This window comes from Jaculus jaculus, chromosome X (genome assembly GCF_020740685.1).
Source record: "Jaculus jaculus isolate mJacJac1 chromosome X, mJacJac1.mat.Y.cur, whole genome shotgun sequence".
Classification (NCBI taxonomy): Eukaryota; Metazoa; Chordata; class Mammalia; order Rodentia; family Dipodidae; genus Jaculus; species Jaculus jaculus.
Window position 1 is genome coordinate 83161801 of NC_059125.1, and position 27354 is coordinate 83189154.

At 38.6% G+C, this 27354-nt stretch overlaps 1 protein-coding gene, 1 long non-coding RNA gene and 1 pseudogene across 5 annotated transcripts in view; 2 read left to right on the forward strand and 1 right to left on the reverse strand.

Annotated features, from left to right (window-relative positions):
• The first annotated feature begins 1246 nt into the window (after positions 1 to 1246).
• On the forward strand, positions 1247 to 2227 carry LOC101616249 (annotated as a pseudogene).
• A 10982-nt stretch (positions 2228 to 13209) lies between these two features.
• Positions 13210 to 21774, reverse strand: LOC123456757. The gene is made up of 3 exons (XR_006634649.1): positions 21638 to 21774; positions 15667 to 15834; positions 13210 to 13413 (listed from the first exon to the last, which is right to left on the reverse strand). It is a non-coding gene; the product is annotated as an uncharacterized LOC123456757 (long non-coding RNA).
• An 85-nt stretch (positions 21775 to 21859) lies between these two features.
• Pcdh11x (protocadherin 11 X-linked) overlaps positions 21860 to 27354 on the forward strand; it is a 688067-nt gene continuing 682572 nt past the window's right edge. For all 4 annotated transcript variants that reach the window (XM_045140388.1, XM_045140389.1, XM_045140390.1 and 1 more), the window contains exon 1: positions 21860 to 22265. The gene's annotated coding sequence lies outside the window, so the exon portion shown is untranslated. The remainder of the gene's footprint in view (positions 22266 to 27354) is intronic.

Consider the following 27354-nt stretch of genomic DNA (forward strand, 5'->3'; position numbering starts at 1 on the left):
CACTTTATAGTTCTAAATTTCCAGTGGAATATACAGGATTCTGTGCTTATGGTATAATATTGGTGTCAAATCAAGGCTCTCACCAGTCCATGTTCTGTGAACACATCTACTTTCAAGTTCACTTAAGTTGCTAGCTTAATCCAGTCCTTTAGAGAGTTAGGACTGAGGCTATTGTCTGTAGGTTGCCTCTACTGAGATTAGATGTTTACATTTCTTCTCAAGTTGCCTCTGTCTTCAAACCAGCAGAAACATGTTGAATCCCTCTGGTTCCTCTGATCTCTCCCTTTCCCCTTTGTGGCCAGAATATGACAACAATGTTTTTTATGCCCTTAAAGGGGTCTTGGGATTGCATCATGCCTATTTAGATAATTATCTATATTTTTTCTGTCCACTAATTAATGTTAAGGGTTAAATTCCTTAGCAATAAGATATAGATTAATATTTGAATAACTAGGGCATAGAAATTTGAGGGTGGGTGCTGGAGAGATGGCTTAGCGTTGAAGTGCTTGCCTGTCAAGCCTAAGGACCCCGGTTTGAAGCTCGATTTCCCAGGACCCACGTTAGCTGGATTCACAAGGAACACACACGTCTGGAGTTACATGCAGTGGCTACAGGACCTGGCGTGCCCATTCTCTATCTATCTATCTGCCTCTTTCTCTCTCTGTCTGTCGCTCTCAAATAAATAAATAAATAAAAAGAAATTTGGGGGTGGTTCAGGGAAGGGGAGGACATCTTTGAAAATATGACTGCTTTCTTATGAAAAAAATCCATGATGCACTTTTAATATTTATGCACACACTTGCTTATCTTTTGGTTTATGACCAATTTTACAACCATACATAGTAACCATGAGCTATAGATTTCAGATCCAAGGGTCCTTAATATTCGGCTTCTCTTTCTAGGACCTTTTACTGTTCAACAAAATTCTATTTATTGTAGAGATTATACTTTAATAACATAGTCCTTCACCTTCTTATAAACTATAATACAGGATTAAACACATTTGGCACTTTGATGTGTACTTGAAAATAATCTGTATGCAAGTATTTCTATGGTACAAATCTCTATGCCTAAGTCATTTCTACCACCAAAAATCATGATTTTCTCCAATGAAGTATGCCATTCAAATGGATTTTGTACAATAATTTCATATTCCATATTCAAGAGGCTAAAAAGTCATCAATCCATGAGAGCAAGTTATGTACATGTCATTTTTATGCAGCCCAAAATGCTGCCAAATTCCAATATGGACTACATTTGTAAGTGGACCCATTGTCCTGTGGCTCTGTGCTGCCTTAAGTCCTGTACCAGGGTCTCCCAAAGGCCCAAAAGGCCTGGCCCTGCTGCACCTGGCCAAACTGCCATCCACGAGGGGAGGGTTGGTTCTGAGAAACTTGCAGCCTGTAGCCTGACCAGCCCCTATTGCTGCAGGTGAAGCAGCTGCTGCACCACCAGTGCTCACAGTACCAGGATAGCCTCAATCTCCCCAGTAAGACCTATGGCATCGTGATGGTTCTGGATGGCATCATCCAGTGCAAGGAAAGGGACAATTCATCCTACTAAGAGATGCTCTGCTCACCACGTGCCTCTCTGCAGCCACCCTAACTCCCGTGAAAAGTGCTGATTATCAGAAGGAGAGATGGTGGCATCCCAAGTGAGGTGGTGAAGCACTCTTCTGTGGAGGCAATTGTTCAGTGCAAGACGGACGGACAAGCATGATATCCAAATATCTTAGGAGTTCCTTCCAGGTTTGGCCATTGGCTACTCCAGCTCAAAGCTAATTGTACACGTGGGAGATGGTTTTGAGCTCATGAAATAACCAATATGTCTTCGACGTGACCATCACCAACTCCTTAGACCCCATAGGTCCTGCCAAGAGCCTCTTCAAGGAAACCTATTATCCCTCATAAAGACAGGAGAATGGCATCCTCTGCTAATAGGTTGAGTGCCAGTAGTTACACCTGGACCTCACCAATATGATGCAGCAGTTGTACAGGTCGCTGTTTCCCATGGTGGGCTATGTCTATTGCACCATCCCACCTACCCCAGTGGACCGAGTGGCTTCATGGGGTGCAGCAAAATCCCCAGAACCAACTTCCAGGAGCCTGTACAGGAGCTGACACAGGCTCGGGTGGTGCAGATGAAACTGAAGTATTACAGCTCTGACATGCATCACGCCAGGCTGCTGCCTGATTTGACGTACAAGGCTCTGAAGGATGTAAGCTGAACCCAGGTGCCATTGCCTATACCGCCCAGGACCTGGGTGGACTGTACCAGAAAGCCTCCAGGGTGCCTGAGACTCCACCAGTCCTGGACCATACACCTGAGCCCTAGAAGGCTGCTTAATCTGCCCTGATTGGTGCACTCTGTCTTTTCTCTGTAGTGTTCAGTTCCAAGCCTACACAAGCTCTATTCAGTACTGTTCTGCCGCGTTGTCCTCAACAAACATGAGTATTTATAACAAGATTTGTAATTTATACTGAAACATTATTACCTAAGATATATTAAATCACATTTCATTTGTTCTTGTGTATTCAAGAAAAAGGTTATACAGCAGAGAAGGCATTATAAGAAACATTAAGACAAGAATCAAACATTCATAGGAAATTATGAACACTTCACATAGTTACAGAAAATATTAAAGTAAAAAAAAAGTTAATTTAGCACACTCTTTATGGATAATTGTTCTGGATCTAAAAAGAGATTTAATTTCTGTTAAAAGTATTAAACATGTAGCTGACTCAATTTTTTTTCTAGAAAACATGCTGAATGAGTCTTTATGCTAGACAAAAGAATGCTATGAATTTCTTACAAGATCTCACAGAAATTGACTAAGAAAATCACATTTTCAGTAAAAGTTTTGCATGACTATAATCCCTCTCTATACAAGGAACATTCCATTATTCCTGTGGGACATTGAAAGTCATTTTTAAAATGTTCATCGTACCCATCTAATGGGTTAATTAAGTCCACTGCTGCACAGTCTTTGGCATTCAAAGACAAATCAGATGTTTTGATGAATACATAGAATACTTTGGCAAGAATGTGTAATTTCACTTCTTAGCACATATTACAAATTAACATGCAGTTAACAATGGTAAGAAAAACAGCATGAACTCAGGTTATGTGGGTTTTAATTCAAGCTGTGTCTTCTAGATTTTATTTGGATTGGGCTTCAGTGTGTCACCAGTGAAATGAGGATGCATATCTAGATGATGTTTAAGGTGTCAATTAAAAAGAGATTCAATGGGGCTGGAGACATTGCTTAGCGGTTAAGCCCTTACCTATGAAGCCTAAGGACCCTGGTTCGAGGCTCGATTCCCCAGGACCCACGTTAGCTAGATGCACAGGGGGGCGCACGCATCTGGAGTTCGTTTGCAGTGGCTGGAGGCCCTGGCACACCCATTCTCTCTCTCTCTCTCTCTCTCTCTCTCTCTCTCTCTCTCTCTGCTTCTTTCTCTCTCTGTCACTCTCAAATAAATAAAAACAAACAAAAAAATATTTAAAAAAAAAGAGATTCAATGATGATTATGATTGTAGGACTATGAACTGTTGACAACTATTTTGACAATTGTATTCATTTTTGTAAGCAGTCGTACTTTTTAGTTATGCTATTAAGAGAATAATCTATGATCTTGGGTAAGCCTCTTGGAGTCAAGCACTGAATTGCCATCCTGATTCTGCCAGTAAGGTAGAATAACTATGTTTTTTCTCATTTACTGTAACCTGCTCATCTCTGAAATTGGCCTAAACCCATCTATAATCACTTAGTAGTGCTGTTTCCTAAGGATCAAATAAAGTAACAGACATAAAAGTGGAAAACTTTCATAATTGTGTATATGTGCATTAACTAGTAAACAAATACTGGCAGGTTTCTTTCATGAACAGTGTGTTCTTCCCTGCACCTCAGAAAATAGGTATGATCATTAATAACTTCTTTAAGTGCACTGAGTCTGAGTTTTCATAACTGCAAAATGAAAATGATGACCTGGAACAGTGAATTCCTTAGAGTATTTTTTTAAATTTTACCAGTATAAATAAGTCTTCATACAAATATTAAGTTGAGCTCTACATATATGTAAGTTTTACCCACCCTGCTTCTCATAATGCCTCATGCCTGAACTTATAAGGCACCGCCATGAAACCACATGCTTGAGTGACACAGTGTAAAAATGCATCTTTCAGTTTCAAAATGTGTGTAAAATTATGACAACTGAAAAAGCTAGTAATTGTCTTTTTAATTAATTAATTCATTGGTTGAGAGAGAGAAAGAAAGAGAGAGAAAATGGGCATTCCATGGCTTCCAGCCACTGCAAACTCCAGATGCAAGTGCCACCTTGTGCATCTGGCTTTTATGGGTCCTGGGTAATTGAACCTGGATCCTTTGGCTTTGCAAACAAGCACCTTAACAATTAAGCCATTCCTCTAGCCCGGTAATTGTTTTTATATACAAAGTTTTGTGTTCTAAGATGAAAATAATATGTAAATTCAATATTTTCAAAGAAACTTTCTCACATTAGAGTTATTCTTTCATTTTCATAATTTAAAGGACCAAAATGTCTGCTCACTTATGAAGTGAAACTTGTCATAAAATTTTTGTTTCTACTTCACTGGTTAGAAATTAAAGCAAATAACTCAATTTCTCATTTAAAATATCACTATATAAAACAATTTGTTCTAGTGTTCTCATTAGAATAAGTTATTATCAGTTCCAAAAATGACTTAGATATTTGTATAGCACTAGTGATGAATTCCACAATAAGTACTTACCAAGAAATCAGTACATTAGTGACAAAACCCCAAAACCAATTAGACTTACCTATATCAGACCTCATATTTTGTTTCTCTCTACATGATAAAACAAAATTTTTTATCTATGGACTTAATTGCTTCAGGAACTCTCTTTAAAATTTACTGACAATAGTTTAAGTGAAATAAAAATAAGTAATGTGGGCTGGAGAGATGGCTTAGCGGTTAAGCGCTTGCCTGTGAAGCCTAAGGACCCTGGTTCAAGGCTCGGTTCCCCAGGTCCCACTTTAGCCAGATGCACAAGGGGGCACACGCGTCTGGAGTTCATTTGCAGAGGCTGGAAGCCCTGGCGCGCCCATTCTCTCTCTCTCCCTCTATCTGTCTTTCTCTGTGTCTGTCACTCTCAAATAAATAATTAAAAAAATAAGTAATGTTATCATTCATACAAACCATGCAAGTAATGCAGATTCACTTCATGGAGCCCAGCAAATATTGTTTCTGAATTTAGCATTCCACTTGAAAATACTGCATTGTCTTAAGATTATGACAGACTTTGCAAAAGGAACCATCATTAACAGGGACCAAGATTTTTCCGTTATCTAATAATAAACATAATCTTAAAAATAACTGAGAGACTTAATGTACCTCTGGGCAAAGTTAATTTTAGAAAAAGAGTATGTCTAATAGATTAAAACAACAATGCAACTATCAATGACAAATTTGATACTATAAATTCCTTTGTTATTTTTCAAAAATTACTTGTTAATAGAGAGAAATTACAAATGTCATTGATCTATTAAGCATATTATTTCCTGTGGAGATTTTAATAAAAAACACTAAACATAGATATTTACTTTCAATATCTTTTGTGTTATAAAGCATCTTTAGGATTGGAGAGATGGCTTCATGGTTAAGGCGCTTGCCTACAAAGCCTAAGGAATGAGGTTCAATTCTCCAGGTCCCACTTAAGCTAGACACAAGGTGATTCAAGTGCAAAAGGTCCCACATGTGCACTAAGTAGCACATGCAACACATCAGGAGTTCAATTATAGTGGCTAGAAGCTGTGGTATGCCGATTATCTCTCTTCTCTCTCTTTCTTATAAAAAAAGGCCAGTCTATTGGGCTTGCCTCAAAAAAAGTATCTTTAATCAGAATCTAAAGAAATCATTGTTTAGCTATATGGCTTTAGTGTAGATGTTTATTTGTTGAATGCCAAACTGCTAAACTGCAATAGCTTATTATGCAAATAAGTTTATGAGAGTGTGCTGGCTTCACTTCCTCTGCTAATGACATCTATTGGAATATATGGTAGCTTTCGTTCATGTACATAAATAATTTTAATTTCTTACAAACATACAAAATTCATAAATAAATAATGGCCAAACAAAATGAGTTTCACTTCCAATATGACTAAATCCTGAAGTATATCAGAACATGTCACCACAAAATATGCCACTTAGGCATAAAGATTGTCTTGAGTCAAAGATAAGTGAGAAATACCAGACCCATGGAGAACTCTCTGCCCTTCCCTTTATTGACAAGAATCAGGGCATAAAATTCTTTTTTTTGAAAGTAATTATCTACTTTTAAATGAAAATTTTATTTACCAAGATGCCTTTTGCTTTGGTACTAAAACAGGAGGAATGTTATAAATAGAATTAGCATCAAAGAAATCTGCATAAACAATGCTTATCTACTATTAGTTTCCTCCTTAGCTTTCTAGTCATCTTCCCATATATCCCTCTAGAAAACAATGTGTCACATATCTCAACTTGAAAACTGTATAATGTAATACAGAAGAACATAGTGGTTTGAGGCAGGGAGTGAATGAATAATTATATATAATGAATGATGCAAAGAGTTTTAATTAGACAACATATAATTTAGAAGAAATTGGACTGAAGTAACACAAAAGATAAATTGAGGCAAGTTATGTTTGGAATTATTTCTGTATGTTTACAAATTTTATATTTTTATATTATAATGTCTAAAATTATATATCATAATAATTAAATGGTTAAGATAAAATTAGTAGAGGTAAGAGCTTATTGTTAATTCTCAGTGTTTGTATTTACTGTGTATGAATACGAATAAATGTTTTGTAGTTATTGGTACATAAATAATTTCACTTACTTGTGATACTTTCTGTTAGGTCAGGACAAAATGGAGTCACCAAAGACAGCAGGATGGCAACAGATACAAGGAAGTGGGTCATCCACATTCCTCAAGAAACCTACCCAGACATTATCCCTTCCTAGCCTAACAATGCCCCAGGACTTGATTTCTGGCCCTCTTATCTCCCAGGTGACCTGGTCACTGTTCTGGTCTCACACCCTAGCTATTTGAAATGGCTAATGTAAAGAACAAAGGACTTCTTTTCCCTTCCTCACCTTCCCCACATGAAGAGCTCTATATAGTGCACACTCTCTGCAATCTCAAAATTGACTGTGCTCTCTGCTCTTGAGAGTCAGTCCTGGCAGCGCATGTTTTTCCTGTATAAAAACTTCCATCTTTGCCTCAGAGTAGTCTCTGTGGTCTTGGTCACTCCTGCATTTTACACTTTCTTAGTAGGAAATCAAGATCTTATAAGTTTTGTCTCTCCAAGTGAGTTCAAATATACAGTCACAGAAGCCACTGATAAGAGGAAAATTAAGACTAATAGACAATTATTTTAAGAAATTCTGGGTTAGAATGCTATATAAATGCGTCTCAGAGATATAAAAACTAACATTAAATCCGAGAACATGATTCAGAATACCCCATTTTCAGGAAATGCAGCACTTAAGTAACAAGTAGTTGACAAGAGAATTATGGTTGTTTGAATGAATCCTTAAGGTAGCTTAAAAAGAGAACTGAGCTGAGCGTGGTGGTGTATACCTTTATTCCTGCACTCCAGAGGCAGAGATAGACTGACATGAGTTCAAGGCCACCCTGAGACTACATAGCAAATTCCAGGTCAGCCCGGGCTAGACCAAGACCCTACCACAAAATAAATAAGTAAATAAATAAAAATAAAATAAAAAGGGTTGGCAAGATGGCTTGTAGTTAATACATGTTCCATAGAGGCTCCCAAGACCTGATCCCTGAAGTAGAACTAAAATGAGCCCAACATGGCTCAGGGAAATTTGCTGAAGAGGGGGGCAGAAAGATTGTCAGAGGCACATGTTGGGACATTATACACAGAGGCATTGCCTCTTATCCATAACTAATGGCTAACCCCACAATGCCAGGCTCACATTCCCCAAAGAAGAGGGCCGCTGCAGAGGGGGGAGGACAGGGAGGAGGCTTATGATGGTACCAACATGGTTGTATATACACAGTGTACATAACTATTTTTTAAAAAGGGGGGAAACAAAGAAAGCAAAAGGACCCAGGTTCAATTCCCCAGGACCCTTGTAAGACAGATGCATGAAGTAGCACATGCATCTAGCATTTCTTTGCAGTGGGTGAAGGCCTTGGTGTACTTATCCTTTCCCCCTCTCTCTTTAAAATAAATAAATAAAAATTTTAAATACTGAAATTAATTCTAAAGAAAAAAATTCTACTAGATCTGTTTGAGTTTCCTTGCAATAGGTATTGAGACATCAAAAATGACCAATGACTCAAACAAATGAATTGCCTAATATAGATTTGGTGATGTCCCAATACCAGCCTTGGTTATGCTGTGTTTGCATGCCCTCTGATATATCTACCAATTTCGTGGAAGAGAAATGTATGCTATTTCTCCTGTTTTCATTTTGGATGAATATAAGCATATATTTATGAAATGCCCCAGCATTTCTGATCTGTTTTCTTTGTTGAGATGTTCCTAACATCTTTTACATTAATCATTGCAATCAACATTTGTCCAATAGGCTACAGAATGCCAATTTATGACATTCTGTGCATTCATGTACAAGTTCTGGATAAAATAAAAGACAATATTTTCCCTCTATTGTCACTGTGATTTCAGAAAGTGACTATGCATTTTCAATGTCCTTGCCTAATAGCCTGCATTCGTTTTAACAAGCCAAGTTAAAAAAAAGAACCTTATTCTTTCAAACTTAGAAATTGTCATTATTTTGAGATTCATTAGTTTAATTAGTTAGAGCAGTGTGCTAATGAGTCCAAGGCCATGGATTTGAGTCAAATATGGGCCAGTTAATTCTGTACAAAAATCTTTGGTTTCCTCCCACACTAGGCCCTTTGCCACTAACCAAGACTCTAACAAATGTGTGTATTTTGACCATAAAGGAAACCTTGCTGGAAAAAAAAAAAAAGGGAAACACACACACACAGTGGAATAAGGTGGACCTTATGCCTGTGTGGACAGCACACTTACTCATCATTAAGACAGCAGATCACCACCCAAACCTTTAAACATATTCTTTCCTTAAATGAATTCTTTTCAAAGGGAAAAATCTTAAGATTTGATTGTCTGTTAACCAAGGCTCCACTTCGACTAGAACATTTCAAATTGCTTATTTTCTTTAAAAAGTGTGAAGTTTTTGAAATGAAAAAAAAAATGTATAGGATGTATGGGCAATACAGAAATAAACAAAAAAGAAGAGATTCATGGGCTGGCACTACTTTCTAAAGTCTGGCTACTCTGCTTTGTCCTAAAGGAGCTCTGTTCTTAATTTAGTTTGTCAATTATAATTCTATGTTAATCTCAGAACAGATTGGAAATGAAAACAACAAACTATGAAAGCTCTTATCATTGAAAATTATCAGAAATGTTACCTGGTCTGGAGGCACATTTTAAAGTTTGAATAATGTTCTTTTTGTGACTATAGTATATTTAGAGGTATAGATTAGAAAAAAAAAATCTAATCCAAAAGAGTATTGGCAGCATATAAATCAAGAGAAGGATTTATTTGATAAACTTTTATTTGACGTTCAATACAAAATTCCCCTTCATTTGATGTGTCAGGAATTTTATATATTTTGTAGGATAGATGATTATCTAAAACAAAAGATCTTATGATCAAAATGAGCATATTGTATAATTTCTGAGTTGATAAAGGCCATCCATATGGTAACATTGTATACTTTCTGTTTTTTAATTAAAGGAGGAAAATCTCTTATAAGTATATGGAGATTATGTTTTGAATTTTCCCTTTAGTCTTTGGTTATATTTCAGCAGGCTACAGAAATTAATAACATTTTTAGTATCCAAATTTGAAGTTATTTTAGGCCTAAATTGATCAGTTCAGTAAATTCCTAAATTTATAAATACCATTCCACTTTGAATGATACTTTTTACTTCTTCAGGTGGGGGTGGGAAAGAAGGATTTTGTGACTTAAATAAAAAGTACTAAATCCTGATTTGTGGAACCTGACTGACTCTTGTATATTGAGATATTCTTTTTAAATAGGCCATAACATTATTATACAAAATTTATTACAAACATTATATTTATTTGTAGATATGACAACAATTGTTAAATTTATGAATGCTGGAAAATATTATACAGAATTCATCAAAAGACTACATTTTTAATAACAAACTGTTTGATACATTTCTGAAATACTTTTATAATTGTTTAGTCTGTGTATCAGTTATTGAGTGACAATATATTTTTTAATATCAGACATCCAAAAAGGTTAATGCAAGTGAGAGACACTGAAGTTTAAACTTCATTAACTGAATGGTCAATGTGCCTCATTTCTATGTTATTTAATCAACATATAGGAGTTCAAAAATGTAATATAAATATTAAGGCTTTAGTAATGATTAGAACTTAAAGATTGGGCTGGAGAGATGGCTTAGCTGTTAAGCGCTTTCCTGTGAAGCCTAAGGACCCCGGTTCGAGGCTCGGTTCCCCAGCTCCCACGTTAGCCAGATGCATAAGGGGGCACACGTGTCTGGAGTTCGTTTGCAGTGGCTGGAAGCCCTGGCGCGCCCATTCTCTCTCTCCCTCTATCGGTCTTTCTCTCTGTGTCTGTCACTGTCAAATAAATAAATAAAAAATGGATTAAAAAAATTAAAAAAAAAATAAAGATTAACAGCTTGTCTATAATATGTATTTCTATATATGTTTATTTTATAGCAATGTTAACCCACAAACATGTATATAATATTATAAAACGTATTCCAGAGGTATATTAAGCAGGTTGTTATTAAAATGTAGTCTTTCCATGAATTCTATTTGCCAGTATTTATATATACATATATATGTAGCATATAATATATATATATATATATATATGTTTAGAATATATATATATATGCATATATATGTTTTGAACATACACATATGTGTGCGTGTGTGTGTGTGTGTGTGTGTGTGTGTGTATATGCTATCACCCTCCTTCATGTCTACTTTCTGTGGTTTCAATTACCTATAATCAATGGAAATTTATAGAAACAAAAATATTGTATGCTTTAAATTGTGCATTAGGCTAAGTAACATAACAATATATTATACTACACAAATCTGTCCTGACTAGTACCTGAATCCTGCCTTCATACCCGTATATCATGTCAGTTGTAAGATTACCTGCCATGGTGTCACAGAACTTGTGCCCAGATAATTGTTGCTGTACTTAATAAAGGCCTATAAAAGCAAAAGTAGCAGTGTACGTAATTAAAAAGGACATTGTATCATGTTTCCTTTAAGTACAAAGGTGAAAAATCAGTAAGGCATTTTGAGAGCCAGTACAGTGCTACACACCTGCAATTCCAGCACTCTAGAGTCTCAGACTTTCATCATGATCATGATGGTAATGAATTTAATCCCTTCCTGAGTTACATTGTAAGACCTTGTCTCACATACAAAACAATCACAAAACTTTAGGGAAGGGATCATGTTCACATAATTTACTATGCTATGCAATTATTGTCATTCTGGAATGCTATTATCATTGCCTTTAGTGTGTCTAGTTCATAAATTAAAATTTATAATAGGTATTATATATAGAGAAAAGTTAATATATACATTATATGGGACTGTCTATGGCTATAAATATCCACTTGAAGGTTATAACCTTTTACCTGAAGACAAAGAGATATTACAGTATATGGAAACATTTATTGCAAATCATTGCAATTAATTTTGAATTTTTCACTGTTACAACAACTTCCTAGAGAAAAGTGTGCAAGATGGAAGTAAATATTCTCTTTCTACAAGTGAGTTGAAATTACTGATACATTTCCCCTGGTGTTATACTCAGTATTATATAGTTCAGGAATTGCATCTATGAAATACTTGAAATAGAAAGGTTATTTGTTGTTTAAGGAATATGACATGAAAATGCCTAAAATGCAATTTCTCTAAAAATATCTGTTTCTGAATGAATAACTAAACTATCAAAAGAGTAAATGAATAATACAACTCTCCCCCCTTTCACTATTTTTACATCAAGAACAACTTTACATTGTCTAATGAGGTTCAAATTTTTCTAGTGTTAAACTCCATTAAAATTCATGTGTCAGCTACTTTACCAGGAGTATATATGATCATTATCTCATTTATTCCTCATAACGGTCTTCAAAATGCTTTTATTTCTCATTACATAGTTATTGAAATGGATTTCAAACAGAAAAACTAACTTAACAATTGCTTGACAGATAAAATGTCATAGAATTTCAAATTGCATACAGGATTTTGCAGCAGTTAAGTAATGCATAACAAAGGGTTTTTATTACCATCCTTCCATGTTGCAATATAATAGACCTGAATAGAGAACTTATTAAAAATTGGATAATGTACCCAACAAATTCTACCCCAAAATGAAATACATGATGTTAAAATTGTTACAATGAGGACTGGAGAGATGGTTCAGCAGTGGCATGCCCATTTATATTCTCCATTTCTTTCTCCTTACAAATAAATTTATATATATATATATGTGTATATATATATATATATATATATATATATATATATATATATATATGTTCGTTACATTGGAATCCATTATTGTGTCATATCATACAGATTCCTTTAATTTATTCCTTTTTACTTCTATATTTACAAATTATTCTTCCTGCCAGGCATGTTGGCGCATGCCTTTAATCCCAGCACTCGGGAGGTAGAGGTAGGAGGATCACCATGAGTTCAAGGCCACACTGAGAATACAGAAAGAATTCCAGGTTGGCCTGGGCTAGAGTTAGACCCTACCTCGAAAAAACAGAAAAAAAAATGCTCTTCATATATTCAGTTTTGAAATGATCTATGGTCTGTTGTAGACAACAGCACATTTAGAGTACCATGGATGTTTATAGCATGACATGGCTGTATATACAGCAATTAAGCTCTTATGACAGGGCTTTCAAAGTAGAAGATCCAAGAGTCCTTTTGCAACTACATAATGCACTTTATTTTCAAGAAATTATTAATTTATATTATTTTTTATGAATGGTAAACCAGAAAGACCTTTGAAAAACAAAGCAGAAGCAAATGATCAAAACAAAAGTAACTTAGCAAAAAGGCTTGCGAAGCATTTAATCCATCAACAAATGCTAGATCATAAAATTGGAAGAAAAATAGTTTAATAATTTCAGTATTCTTATTACAATTACAATTCTTGAGCTTCTTAACATAGAAGAAATCACATTGCATTGTCTGTGTCCTGATTGAGATATACCTCAGAGAGACCATCCATCTTAGTTTGTAAATATGCCTTCAAAATATTATAGCTTTGTCAGAAGTCCATTTGTGCTCACTCCTAAGTGATCTCTGTAAAGAAAGTGGAGACTTTCAGAGTTCATGATATGTTTGTAATCCTGTCACTTAGCAACTTTGCAACAAGTTTTATTTCATAGTCTTATGACAGTTTATTCATGTTTTGTTTATAATTTTTCAAGGATTGTTACATCCACATGACTATATTTTGGAGAATGATTTATAATTGATAGGAGTGGAAGGGTGGAAATTAATTTAGTTATGTTATTAAAAAATAATAAACATTTTGATATAATAATAATAAACATGCCATTATTTATTGTGCCAAATAGCAGAAGACTTAGCAGTGTAATCTGTCTAGTTCACAATCATCCACAGAATGAATTGTCAAAAAGTGTAAGACTTAAGACATAAAGCTAAAGGCATAAGGTACTGTCTTATTTGTAAGATGCATCTAAGAAGTTTGTCCTATTTGAATTATTACCTCAGCTAAACAGGAAATATTCCATGAATATTGAACACAGGACACCAGGGAAAAGAACTAGTGGAAAACATTAGTGTGCCAGTGCTCAAAATATCAGAGCCTGAACAGTGGCACTAGCCTGGTTAGTACAGTATCCTCAAATCAGTGAGATGGATGGCTGTAATGGTGAACCTCCCTTGTCAACATTACTATGTTTAGAATTCACAGAGGAGGCCCACATCTGTGCATGACTGTGTTTCCAGAAAAGTTTAATTGAGGACTGGAGACTTACCTTGAATGTGGGCAGCACCATCTCATGGACTTGTATCCAGGACTTGACTCAAAAGACGTGTGTGTGTGTGTGTGTGTGTGTGTGTTTAAAGGAGAAAGTGACATGAGCACCAGCATTCATCGCTTTTTACTTCCTGCTTCATGACTGTGGATCCAATGTGGCCAGTCATCTAACACTTCTGCTGCCATGCTTTCTCTCCCACGATCGACTATAGTGGACTACATCCCCACAGACCATGAGCTAAAATAAACACTTCCTATCTTAAGCTGCTTTTCATCATGCATTTTGTCACAGTACATTAACAAGAAAAGTATCTTATACAATGGCCAATTGTATAAACTAGAAACTAAGCTTGGACCATAGAGAATTCTCAAGTTTGTTGAATTTACCTGAAAAAAAAACTAGAAAAAAAAAAAAAAGATTGAATTAGAAAAACAGAAGTTCACAATGTGGAGACTGCTGAAGGGTTTGTTCCAACCACAGGACTAGAAATGATGAAAGAAAATGAATAATAACATTCAAGGGGAAGGATTGCATATGACATTTTATTTTCACTGCCAGTTTTGAATACTCACGTACTCCAAATACTTCCCTCACCATCTAGCTTGTCAAAGAATATAGCCACAAGAGGATTAATATATGCTCAATTGCACTTCTGGTCTCACTGTATTTAGTACTTACCAAGAAGGAAAAATTGATTAAAAATTTGAGTCTTCCTTATTTTTATAGGAAAGTAAAATGAGCCTTAATTTTTACCCGATGTGAAAGAAAAGTTAAATGGCATAGTTAAGACTAGTTCACTTTTAACAATTGAGAAGAAATCTTCAATGTTTGTATTTTACCAAGACAAAATGGCATTCAACTAATGTAATGAACTAGAAACTGTTCAATTTAAAATGGAAAACAGCAATGTTATTATGACTACATAAAATATATGGATAATACTTTAAAATGAAATGTCTGAAGTAGTCCAGTCAATTTAAAAGTGGTTTAACATAGTTAAATGCTTTTTTCACTAAATCACAAGTGTGATTCATTAAAGAGCACTACCTTAGTTTTCTATGTGTCCAAAACTATAGTATATTTGTTATTATACATAAGAGCATAGAACTGATTTCACAATGCAAACAAAAGTAAAATCTAAGTAGCACATACTCATACCTTATAAATAAAGAGATTTAAAAGTAGACACAGAGAAGTGTGTGATTTTTCCAGAATTCTAGAAATGCATGTTTTCATCAGCCTCAATATAAATTTTGGAAATGTGATTAGTTTTAAGAAAAAGTTTTATTTACTTATTTACTAGAGACAGAGAAATGGGGAGAGAGAGAGAGAGGGAGAGAATGGTCATACCAGGGTCTCTAGCCACTGCAAATGAACTCCAGATGCATGTGTCACCATGGGCATCTGGCTTAAGTGAGCCCTGGAGAATTGAACCTGTGTTCTTAGGCTTCACAGGCATGCACCTTAACTGCAAAACCATCTCTCTAATCCGTGATTGTTTTTGTATATGTGTGTGTTTCCTAAATTTATAGCAACAGTTGATACATACCTTACTTAAAGAGATGGTTAGAGCAAAATGTTGCCAGGATGGAAAATTTTATTCTCAATGTTAAACAACACAAACAAAACATAATTCATTTTTTCAACATTCCAAAACCCTTCTTCCGATCACTCATCTCACTCTGCAATATCCAGGTAATTCAAGTCAAATCCCTGCCTAAGGAAACAAGGAGAGACACTGTTAATAGACAATGATTTCCTTTGTTCATGTATACATCAAAATACAAGTAAATAACATGGGAAAATTTCATTTGATAGGCTGTAGAAAAAGAACAGCACAATAGGAGGTAGATATTCAGTAGAAAACAGTGACCTTGAGGCCACTGCCACACACCCTTACTCATTTAGTGGCAGTAATGAGGCAGTGTTTCAGTAAAGTTCAGCTACACACATAAGCCATAATTTCCAGCTTTAGGAAACATACTGTGCATGTGCTTAGTTGTTTTAATCCTACAGCGAGAAGAATCTTAGATGTCATGATTATGGGCAATAGTTCCACCACTACTTTATTCCAGAGGTTGTTGGAATCATCCGAAATTCCTATCAAAATCTTTCCTCCTTGGGAAATTCTTTCTTGGATAGTTTCTTATCCTCTCCTCCTTGAGCTACTGGTAAAGTTTTTCTAGGAGTGGGTTCTAGCAGAGGGGAAGCATTTCAAACTTTTCTCACATATTGTGCTATAGTAAATTTCCAATATTTTATTATTTAAGAATTGTCGTAGAACTAGCCTCAAGATGAAAAATAAAATAAGAAAAGAAAAAAAAAGAAAGAAAAACATACCAGTTATGTCCAGAAAGGTAAGAATGGCTAGTTTCATTTCACAGGTGTGCCCTTGTCAAATCCTTAAGTATCTTTCCTGGTGGAGAGGGGGAAGGGTGATGGGAAACTTTATCCTTTTAAGCTTTCACTACGAGCACCCTCTAGTGTCTACAGTTAAGCTATGCTTATGAATTCAGCCAGGTACAAAAAAAAAAAAAAAAAAAGCAGTTAAAACCACCGATAGCCTAGGGCTCTGTAACATCATGCTTTCTCCCATTTCTGCATCTTTAATTTCATCAAGAAGGTGTTTGCCTTTCAAATACCTGTGCCCCTTGCAGAATTACTTTCATTTGTGTTGTTAATGCTGCAACAGTAAGGCTATTTAACAAGAAAACGTAAAGGTACCTGTCCATATGATGATAGCAGAATGTTTGGAGTTGAGGACATTCCTCTAAGTTTTTCAGAATGTTCACATATACTTTATTACTTTTTTCATATTATAGTACCATCACTCTTACTACTACATATGCATGCTTGTTGATTAAAGAAAGAGATGTACAATGATTTCACATTGGATAAAGAAAAATGAATTATTTTATTTATTTTATATATTTATGAGGAGAGAAAGTGTGTGAGACAGACACAGAGACAGAGGGAAAGACAGTATGTGTGAGTAACAGGACCACTTGCTGCTACAAATGCAGTCTAGATGCATGTGCCATTTTGTAAGCCTGGATTTCCATGGGTACTGAGAAATCAAACTCAGACAAGCAGTCTTTACAGGCAAGCACCTTTAACTGATGAGCACTATTTCCAGTCCTAGAAATTAATTCTTTTAAAAGTATATGTTCATATTTATGTACATTCACACTTGTGTGAGTGCAAGCATGTGTGTGAGTGTTTGGGAGCTCCAGGGCATCTTGTGATTGAAAATAAATGTCAGACTTTTAAAAAATACATTTATTTATTTGAGAGAGGCTGAAGGGAGAGAGAGAGAGGGGAACAGTAGGGGGAGAGAGAGAGAGATAAAGTGAGAGAGTGTATGTTTGTGCCAGGGCCTCCTGCCACTGCAAATAAGTCCAGATGCATGTGCCACTACTTGTAGCTGGCTTTATGTGGATAGTATGGACTTGAACCCAGGCCACCAAGCTTTGTAGGTAAGAACATTTAACTGCTTAGCCAATTTTCTAGTACCTCTCCTGTTTTATTTTATTATTTTTTTTAATGCCAGATATATAGACCACTTTTTGCTTCTGTCTTTACATGGGTGCTGGCAGACTAAACTCCTGGTGAGCAGGCTTTGCAAACAAAGACTTCTTTTAAGTACTTAGACATCTACTCAGTCTGATATACAAATTCTTAAATACAGTTTTTGCTTTAAGCAGTGTCTTTCCTATTAGGGTATATTTTACCCCTTAATTTTATATAACATCTTTATTTCTTACATTTCAGAGAGTGACAGTTCTTTAACTTATTGTCAACAGTGCTCTAAACACTTTAAGGACATTGTGTTATTTAAATATCACTACAGTACTATGACATGGATTATGATATTTTCATTTATAGATGAAGAAACTGAAACATTTTAGGAAACAACTCTGCCCTCAATATATAGAGCTCTCAAACATGGAGCATTAAATTTCCCACCAGCAACATTAACACTACTAAAAACAAACAGGTAATGTTAATTTGAGTAATATATTCATTTAACAAATTATACAAAATACAATTTTAACATGTGATTTCTGTAGGTTATTAATGAGATATCTTATGTATTTATGTCTATGTACTTATACTAAGTCTCAAAGTTTTTGCATGAGATATATGACCCTAAGCATACTTTAAATTGGGTGAGCCACATTTCATGTGCTCCATAGTCACATTTATTAAGTGTGTATCTCAGTCTACAACAGCGCTTAGAGGTTTATTTGTCTGGAGTCATACAGCTGGGAGGTTGAAGACCTAGGATACAAGACCTGATATAAAATTAAAGTCCTTATCTTACCCATTAGGCATCATTGCTTCCTACTATTTGCAATTGTTGCTGATGATTTAGTATTAAACATGGACACGTGGAAAACATAGTTATACTGTGTTACCTTTTCATAATTATGCAAAATGTACAAGATGTTTTGTGCAATATCAAAATGGCTGAAAATTTGTTTAAAATAACTGCAATATGATAGATTAAAAATGCTTGTTCTCATGCACCTACATGACCAGTGTGTTTTCTCTGCATAGAGATTACACGTATGGCAAATCAAAATCAGATAGCAGGTTACTTGATAAGGAGTATTCAATGAGAGAACAACTGAAAAATTTTAAAAAGCGCTTAATGGCTTTATCAATCTCGTGCCAGTATTTTTTTCCATGTATCTTCCTTTATTAAGATGCAAAGGCTGAGCAATCACTCTTCAGATTGATAACATTATTTCTCCGTATTGATCAATTCTCTTAGGTCTGAAAAATACCCTTCCTCACTAAAGTCCTTAAAAATCTCTCTTTGGTCACTATAATAACCATATGATGGCTTTATGGCTAAAGAGAATGGACATACCTTCATGATTATAGGGTGTATATTACCAAAATTTTACTTTTATAACAGAATTGTGGTTCAGGTTCCTAACTGGAACAAAGAAAATAAATTCAATAAATATCAAAGCTGCTTTATATCATTCCCTTAAAAAAAAAAAAACAGATTCAAATTGTGTGCTTTTTATTTTAAGGGCTTTGATTAAGTTAAGACTTTTGGTAGGAATTACATTCTGAAAACTACAATTGCACTATCTCAAGACCTTCTGAGACAGCACAAAGTACTGGAAATTACACGGGTTTGAATTTTCCAACTTTAGATTCTATAGTATTTTATCTACTCTATTCCAAACTTAAGCTTAATAATATCTATCTCCCAGAGTAGTTTTGAGGGTGAGTAAGTCAATTTAATAATTCAGATGGTACAAATACATTGGATAAAGGAGAGTCCTTCTCTCTGTAAGCATAGCCCTTTTGGCAGTAAAACACAGACAGCTTTTGCCTGGTATCTGGCTTCCAGTTATTCCATTGCTCATTGGTGCCACCATCAGTCAGAACACAGAAGAGAAAGTGGGGAGATTTTTTTTTTCATTATTTTCAGATGTGGATTTCTGTCAGTCTTCTCAGCAAACTGATTTTTTTTTTCCTTTTATTTGGTGGGTATCTCGGTTATATAGTACAACTAGCCGAGTATCATTAGTCTAAGGGATCAATTTCTTTTTGACTATATATAAAACTACTGTATATAAAAATATTATCTGTTGCAAAAGAATCCAGATTAACTATGAAGCATCCATGTAACTCAATTAAGGACTTATACAACCTGAATAGAAATACAGAGACTGCATTGTTTATCTCCATGGCCTTGTGTTAAAGGCCTATTCCTTTTGAGCTTCAGTTTTAGGAATTATAAAATAAATGTAATATAAACTTCAGAATTCTGTCATGATGATTCTTTTAAAATATTTAAATATTTCAGAACAGTACTCTAAGATATCTCTTCGTTACTTCAAATTAAGATATAAATCTTAGGAAATCAATTAATTGGTGTCTAATGTGAGTATTAAGACTATTAGTACTCTAAAAGTAGCCCCCATGCCACAGCTTTGCCACACTTTCCTAAATCAATCAGTGATTTTATTTCCATTGAATTCCTGCCATCCCCTAGGACAGCCTTATCTAGCACTGCAAACCCCAAGAGTCAGAGGAGTAACCATTTGACAACTTCTGATTTCATTCTCCAGACATCCCCTTGCTCCCAAGAGGGCAATTCATGTATTAGATGTCATGAATAATGAAGCAAAGTTACAACAGGGACAAATTGCATGGTGAGGCCTCTTCTTGGACCTGTATGAGCAAACCTTTCCTTTTGCTTCCTCTCAGGCAAACTGATCTGAACTACGGTGCTTATATTCTTCCAGCACTGGTTTTAGGTGTTCAAAAATGTAAAAGAGTGAAATAATTTGAGGCATATTTGAGCCAGTGTTTTAACCTTAAAAATACCAGGAATTGGACAGGAATTAAGAAGATGGAGAGGGGGGCTGGAGAAATGGCTTAGCGGTTAAGCACTTGCCTGTGAAGCCTAAGGAACCTGGTTCGAGGCTCTATTCTCCAGGACCCACGTTAGCCAGATGCACAAGGGGGCGGACGCATCTGGAGTTCATTTGCAGTGGCTGGAGGCCCTGGAGCATCGTCTCTCCCTCTCTCTCTCTCTCTCTCTCTCTCTCTCTCAAACAGATAAAAATAATAAACAAAGAAATTTAATAAGATGGACAGAAAAGTACTTGTGAAAAATTCATTGAGGCTTACTCTTCTAAAAAATAATTCTTGTGAAGAAGCTGTTAGAATTAACTCATCGTTATTGAAAAAAAAATATCCTCTTGTGACCCTATTCCTGTGCAGATGCAATATACCATTTCATTTTCCATCCAGAACACAATTTTTTTTGTAAAAGAACTCTGTGCTGTTACTGTCAAAAACCAGTCATTTTGCACTCTCATCTCATGAAAATAGCCTCTTCCATACAAAGCAAAGAAGAGCACCAGAAACCTAAGCTTTTTTTTTTTTTTTTCCCTGCACGTTAAGCACAGAAAGTGGATTTTTCTCCCTCTAGACAGTCTGCAGGCACTACCCTGCTTCCTGTCACCCTTACTTCCTCTCTGGGATAGCCAAATGCTGGGTACCCTCCTCACCCCACCTCACCACCCCAGAGGATAAATGTGGAAAGACAACCTAGATTTCAGATACAGAACACGGTTCACTATGGTACATTCAGAAACACCCGCTCAGCTGGCTCAAATTGCCTCTTTGGCAGACTTCTTGCCCCCTCTTCCACTGGTCTGTCCAAGTATTTTTTGTATGAGAAAACGTGGTACTGGTGGGTGCCGATCCGCTTAGTGGAGTCCGAGCAGCCAGATGGATGTCCAGCAAAGCTCGCAGAACAAGAAAAAAAAATCCAACTTATGTAAGATTAAGGAAAAGAGTCAAAGTTAAAGAGAAGAGGCCAGGAAAAAGGAGAACAATTGGAGTCCTGTTTATTTTCCTGGGGCAAGAGGACCAACGGACAGCGGTGCGTTTTGCTGCACCTTCGAAGTCCGGCCTGCGAGAGCGGCGGCTGAGAGCCTTTTGATTCTTCCTCCGGGCGCTGAGCAGTAACTTCCAGAGCTTACCTCCATCTCGCCGGGCTGGTATCCCCGGGTTCCCGTTCTGTTGGGAGGGAGGGGCCGCCTCCTGAGCTGTAGGGGGACGTGGGGTGTAGTGAGTGGGGGCAAGAGGGGGGTACCCAGCCGTGGGTGCTGCGCCATCCCCACCCAGCAGGCGGCCAGGGCACTGGTTCATTTCTCTCAACCCCCCCCCCGCCTTCCCCTCGCTCTCCCCCTTTTCTTCCCCCCTGCTCCCCTCTGTCTAGCCCCTCCTCCTCGGCATTGAAAAGGGCTGGCTCGGCAGTGGCTCCTTGCAGTCGACGAACTGTCAGGGCGGGAGGAGGCGTGAGCAGCCTTGAGCCAGAGCAGCCAGCAGTCAGCAGCCAGCAGCCCGCGAAGAAAAGCAGAAGGCACACGGAACCTAGCGCTCTAAGTGTCAGAGCCCCAGGCGACCCCAGGCAGCGCCGGCAGCCCAGCCAGTCCCGGCCGCCCCAGCAGCCTCACCACTGCCTGCACCACTCAAGCTGCTCCGCGGACTGCGAGCTGTGGCGGTAGATCCCGCTACAGCAATCGCAGTCTCCGTGGAGCGGGCGGAAGCCCTTTTTTTCTCCTTTTCGTCCACCTCTTCATTCTACATAAGAGGAATCATACAGGGGTAAGTATTCGGTCCAGTTGACCGAACAGACTGCGGCTGGGGAGGCACGACATGTCCTGCACTTAGTACTAGGGACTGTCTGCGCCTGGGATATGGACTGGTGACCACAGCGCGGTTTTAGAGCTGCTTCTGGTGTCTTTCCTTCCTCCTTCCCCCTTCCCCCTTCGCCTCTTGCCCATTCTCTTCTCTGGAGGTAAGAAAGAGAACATACCCGGGAGGTGAGCTTAGAGAGGTCTTTTGGGCTCTGCCTCCGCTTGGTTTGGTTACTTTGCTAAAACTCTCACTTTTGTTAGAAAAGTGTCTGCGCATGAATGTTCCCTACATTGGCAGTGCACAAAGGTCTTTCACTTTAACAAATAAAAGCCGGCTTCAGCGAAGCTGAAGGAAAGTCTGATTGGGGCAGGTGCTGAGAAAAGATGACGCCCCAGACTCCCTGGATAGACTGGAAGAGCGGTCCCTGCAGACCCGTAGGGCCCAGAGCCGAAAAGAACACGCTTCGGACCGGTGCGAGGGACGCAGATGCGCTCCTCTCTGGGGGATCCCCTTGAGAGTCCCTGACAAGCGCAAACCTTTGGGGGAGTCTAACCCTTGATGCTTGCTAAGCTTAGGGAAGCTCGCCCCAGGGCGCACTGGGTACCCCTATCTGGTCCTCCAGGCTCTTGCCTTCCCGCCCTACATATGGGGCTGTACTCAGCCAGCACCTGATGGATGTGGAACTAGTAGGTCTGAAAAATTCTGCCTCGTAAAAAAATGAAACTTGTGTGCTGCCGAAAACCTGTATCCTTTCCCCATAAAAAGAACTTTTTTTTTCTAAGAATGTAGGAAAACATAAAAGGGATCCTCTTTCTCTAGAGAATTTACTTGTAATCCCTTAGCCAAAAGAACGCCCACCTTTCTCATAAGTATGTGGCATTTGCTAACAGATACACTACCAGAAAAGCAGTTCATTCCTCCACAAAGGAATTGTCTTCCTATAGAATGTAGCCACAAAGGGCTCCTTTTCTCGTGATAAGAGCGTCATCGGAAAAGGTGACTTTTAGAAAGCGAATAGCAGTAAGCAAATTCATTTCTTGAGAGAGTTTAGAAGAGCGGGGAGACAATCTGTCCCAGGTTGGAGACACCATTTACACGTGAGCACTTAGTCGCAAAGGGACTGGTCCCTTGGGTGTCACTATTCCTCAGCATATAGCAGAAGCTGCTTCAGTCCCTCCCCCAAGAAAAGACTTTTCTGAGTTTAAGTGAAGACAACCCCTCTGCTGCTTCTAGTGATTTATTCCTGGCTCTCCTGCTTTGGCCGCCTTTGCGGTTTTGGGTGCTTGGCGCTGGGATGCGCCCATGGAGTGTGTGTGTGTGCGTGCGCCCGCTTGCAGACGGGCACTCGCCTCTGTGTGCCAGGTGCCCTTCCAAAATGTTGTCTGGGGCTTGGAGTGGAAACTTGCGCCACTGCGGCACACCCACAAAGCAAAGTCAGGAGACAGGATGGAGTCTAGGGCAAAACACGATGCAAAATTATACAGCAATAGCAACAAAAATTGAACACACACACACACACACACAATCTTACCCTATGTGGAAACTTTCCAAGTCTGGATTTAAACCATCCTATGAGCTATTTCTGTACAAAGGATATAGTGTGGGGGGAAAAAAAAAAGTGATTGAGAATCTAGGGCACCGGGAAAGAGGACAAGACGGGGGGGGGGGAGGGGGAGCGATGGTATCAAGGGAGCAATGTGCATGGTTCTACTCCTGCAAACAGCAAACAACCTGAGGAGCATATGGAGAATTCCCAGCACTGGACACAATGCAGAAAAATGTGGCCTTGCTAGAGGTCTTAAAACAACTGTCTTCCTTCTCCTTCACAAAAAGTAAAACATGTGTGACAAAATAAAAGAGAATAAGAAGGGAGTAGGGGAGTTGACCTTTACAGGTACCTTGGTAACTTAGTAAGACTAAGCAGAAATCCACTTTACATCTTGTTTGAAACAAATCCCTCTAACCACGGAGGGGAATGTATCCCTATGGCATCCTTTTGTGTGTGTGCGTGCGTGTGTGTGTGTGTGTGTGTGTGTGTGTGTGTGTGTGCGCGCGCGCGCGCGCGTTTGTAAAAGGGGGGACGTTTGAAAGAGGCTGGCGACGTACATACTTGACCTTTCTTGTCTTTGGTTCACCGGTGGCAGCGCGGACTGTGCCGGCAGTTTGGAGAAAGAAGCAGGAGATGGACACGCAGAGATCTTAAAGACACCTTTCCCCTGCTGAAATAAAAACTGCCTCGCCCTGCTCCAGTCCTGCTGTCTTCACCCGGGCGCTGTTTGCTCTAACTGCAGGGGAGCGCCTCCACCAGCGTGGCCAGAGAATCCCGGGCTCGGGTATGGGCAGAGGGGCAGCCCCTCCTTCCCCCTATGATGTCAGTGCAGAGTGGCCAGGCGGGCCGCGGGGAGGATGGGCGGCGAGTCCCAGCCCCGGCCCCCGTGGGCTCCATGCGTGGCCGCCCTCACTCCCCTGGAGTTGTTCCCGCGCTCTAGCTCCCCTCCGCACTCTGCTGCACCCGGGGTATCCTGAGGCACTGGAGGCGGGAATCGCTTGTATCTGCCTGCCAGCCGCAGACTCTGAACCTGGGGATCAAAGCCAGATGAGGGGCCTTTCCCCTCACTTCCTCCCCCAGCTCGGTTCTTTCCCCTTTCCAGCTCACAGTGTTCACAGTGAATTTCATTGTCTGGTAGCATTTTAGAGGGCAAGTTTTTCATATGCAACAATGATAGTTAAGAGAGTTAAATTTCCTCCGTTCTCTCTCACACTGGGTGATAAAAAAGACCGTGGCTTCCTTAAAACCGTCAGGCTAGGAGTCTAGGCTGCTACCAAACCGATCCTGCTCTCCCGCAGGAGGGGAGAGTCGCCTTCCCAAGATGGGGGAGGGAGAAAAGGTGAAGACCCGGTGTGTGTGTGGGGAGGTGGTCACAGAAAGAAGGGACTAAAAATTGGAAGTTGAGGAAGGAAAGGGTGCAGGGTCTGCTGTAGCAAGGACAAGCCACTATGTTCTTCATTCTAAGGCTGCGCGGCCACATCTGGGATGGGCGCGCCAAAAATTGGGAAGATTCTTGGACAGGGTTTCTTTCAGAAGATGAATCCTGCTGTGGCTTCCTGGAGCTCAGCGGAGTCATATTGAGGACCCCTCCCCCACCACACACACGCAGACACACATACACTTTTCTGAATTCTAAGCTACTGCTTATGCCCTGACTATGCGTTCTTCAGTTGAGCGACGGATCACAACATCTAACTGAAGAAGGTTGCACAAGGCAAGAGGGAGGAAACAGAGGGAGGAGTGTGTGGAGGCCAACTGACTCCTGGAGCTGCTCCCTTCCTAAGGAAGTGACAATCATGGGACGCAACGAACTGATTTAACTATTGTAACTTCCCACGGAGGAGCAGGGGTGGGGAGTAGCACCAATGAATTCTTGATTTATGTAAATGTGGGTTTTCTCTCCTTTTTTTCTTCTTCTCTTTTATGGAAAGAGTCCCCTGCGTGATATATGCTGGAAGGAAACTGAAAGTTGCTGTTCCTTTGAAATACAGGAAGGGGAAAGAAACTCAGACCAAGCATAAAAGCACATTCATTTTTCTAGGGCTCAATCATGTGCAGAGTGTTGAAAAGAACTCCCCGTTCCTCATCCTCCTCCCCCACGCACCATACACCAAATATACATTTTTTTTTCATTCCAGCGCTATACTACTGGATACCCTTACTGTTGGTTTTCTACGGCTGTAAGGCCTGACTGGGGGGACTGTAAGTTGCACAATATTATTTTCTTGGTGTTCAAAACTTTATGTATTTTGCAAGCTAGTAATCCCTCATAGAGAGCTTCCAGATTGCTGGTGGCAGAAAGAAATCTGGTAAGGGTTTAAAAAGCAGAAAATGCTCTTTGCTGGATGCCAGCAGTCCACAATTGCCTTCCGCCAGGATTTATGAAATTCTTGGGGCAGCACCAGGAGGCGCACCAACAAGGAGACTTAGTACAAACCACTGGCTTCAAGCTACATTGAGAAAATATGTATTGTTGCCACGTTTTCTATTAGTGGGAAAGGAAATTATTCAGAGGATGAAGATTTGAAAGCTAATTTCTTTCCAATAATCTTGCTTTACATATTTTAAAGGAGGTGTCATCCATTTATTTATTCACAGAGAATCCACAAACATTAATTAGTCACATACTGTGCCAGACAAAGTTCTAGGCTCCAGGAATACAAAAGAGTTTATGAAAAATCTGGCACAGGCTTCTTTGAGCTAGGAGACTCTCTTATAAAGCTGGGATACAATGTGAAAAATGCCCTAATTGAGCATAAGGGAAGGAAGAATTGACTTTTACTAAGAGATTGCAATATGTTCATAAAATTATCTCTGATTTTTAAAAGTCATCCTCAGTTAATGACTAGCCATGAAGTAAACCTGAAAGCTTATCAGAACACAGTAGGAAGTGGGAGGGGCCTCAGTGGGGGGCTTTGCTATGGAGTGAAGAGGTATTTGGTTTGCCATACAGGCCACCTTTGAAAATTTTTTTTAAATGGATGTGCTAAAGCAAAAATGAAACGCAGGGTGGAAGATGAATATCTTGCAGTAGGTGATTCAAAGATTTGTTCATGTATGTATGTATGTATGTATGTATGTATGTATGTATATATTTTTTTCCTGGACATTGGCATCCATGCCACCTGTGAGCACACTTATCCACACACTGCCTCAGATTCCACACACATCCTTGAATTCCGTCGGCCCCCTGTGTCATTTTTTCTGACATTTATATACTTCAGCTTTTTCTCTGCTGCCAGTTTGTACTTAATGTTGTATTTTTCCTTCCCTTAGATGCAAACAAGGAGCTGTAACTTCCCTCTTCTGGCTTTCTTCAGCCTTTCCTTTTTGCTTCTTCTCTACATTAATCAACCCCTTAATTTCTCCCCCCAGTCTTTCTTTTATGTCCTACTACCCACTAGAAACCTTGGACTCTCTAGTGCCATCAAAGGAGTTTTAAAGAAACAAATAAAAAAGGAACTTCAATTTCAAACTTACTTACAGATTTGTTATTTTATACTGTCT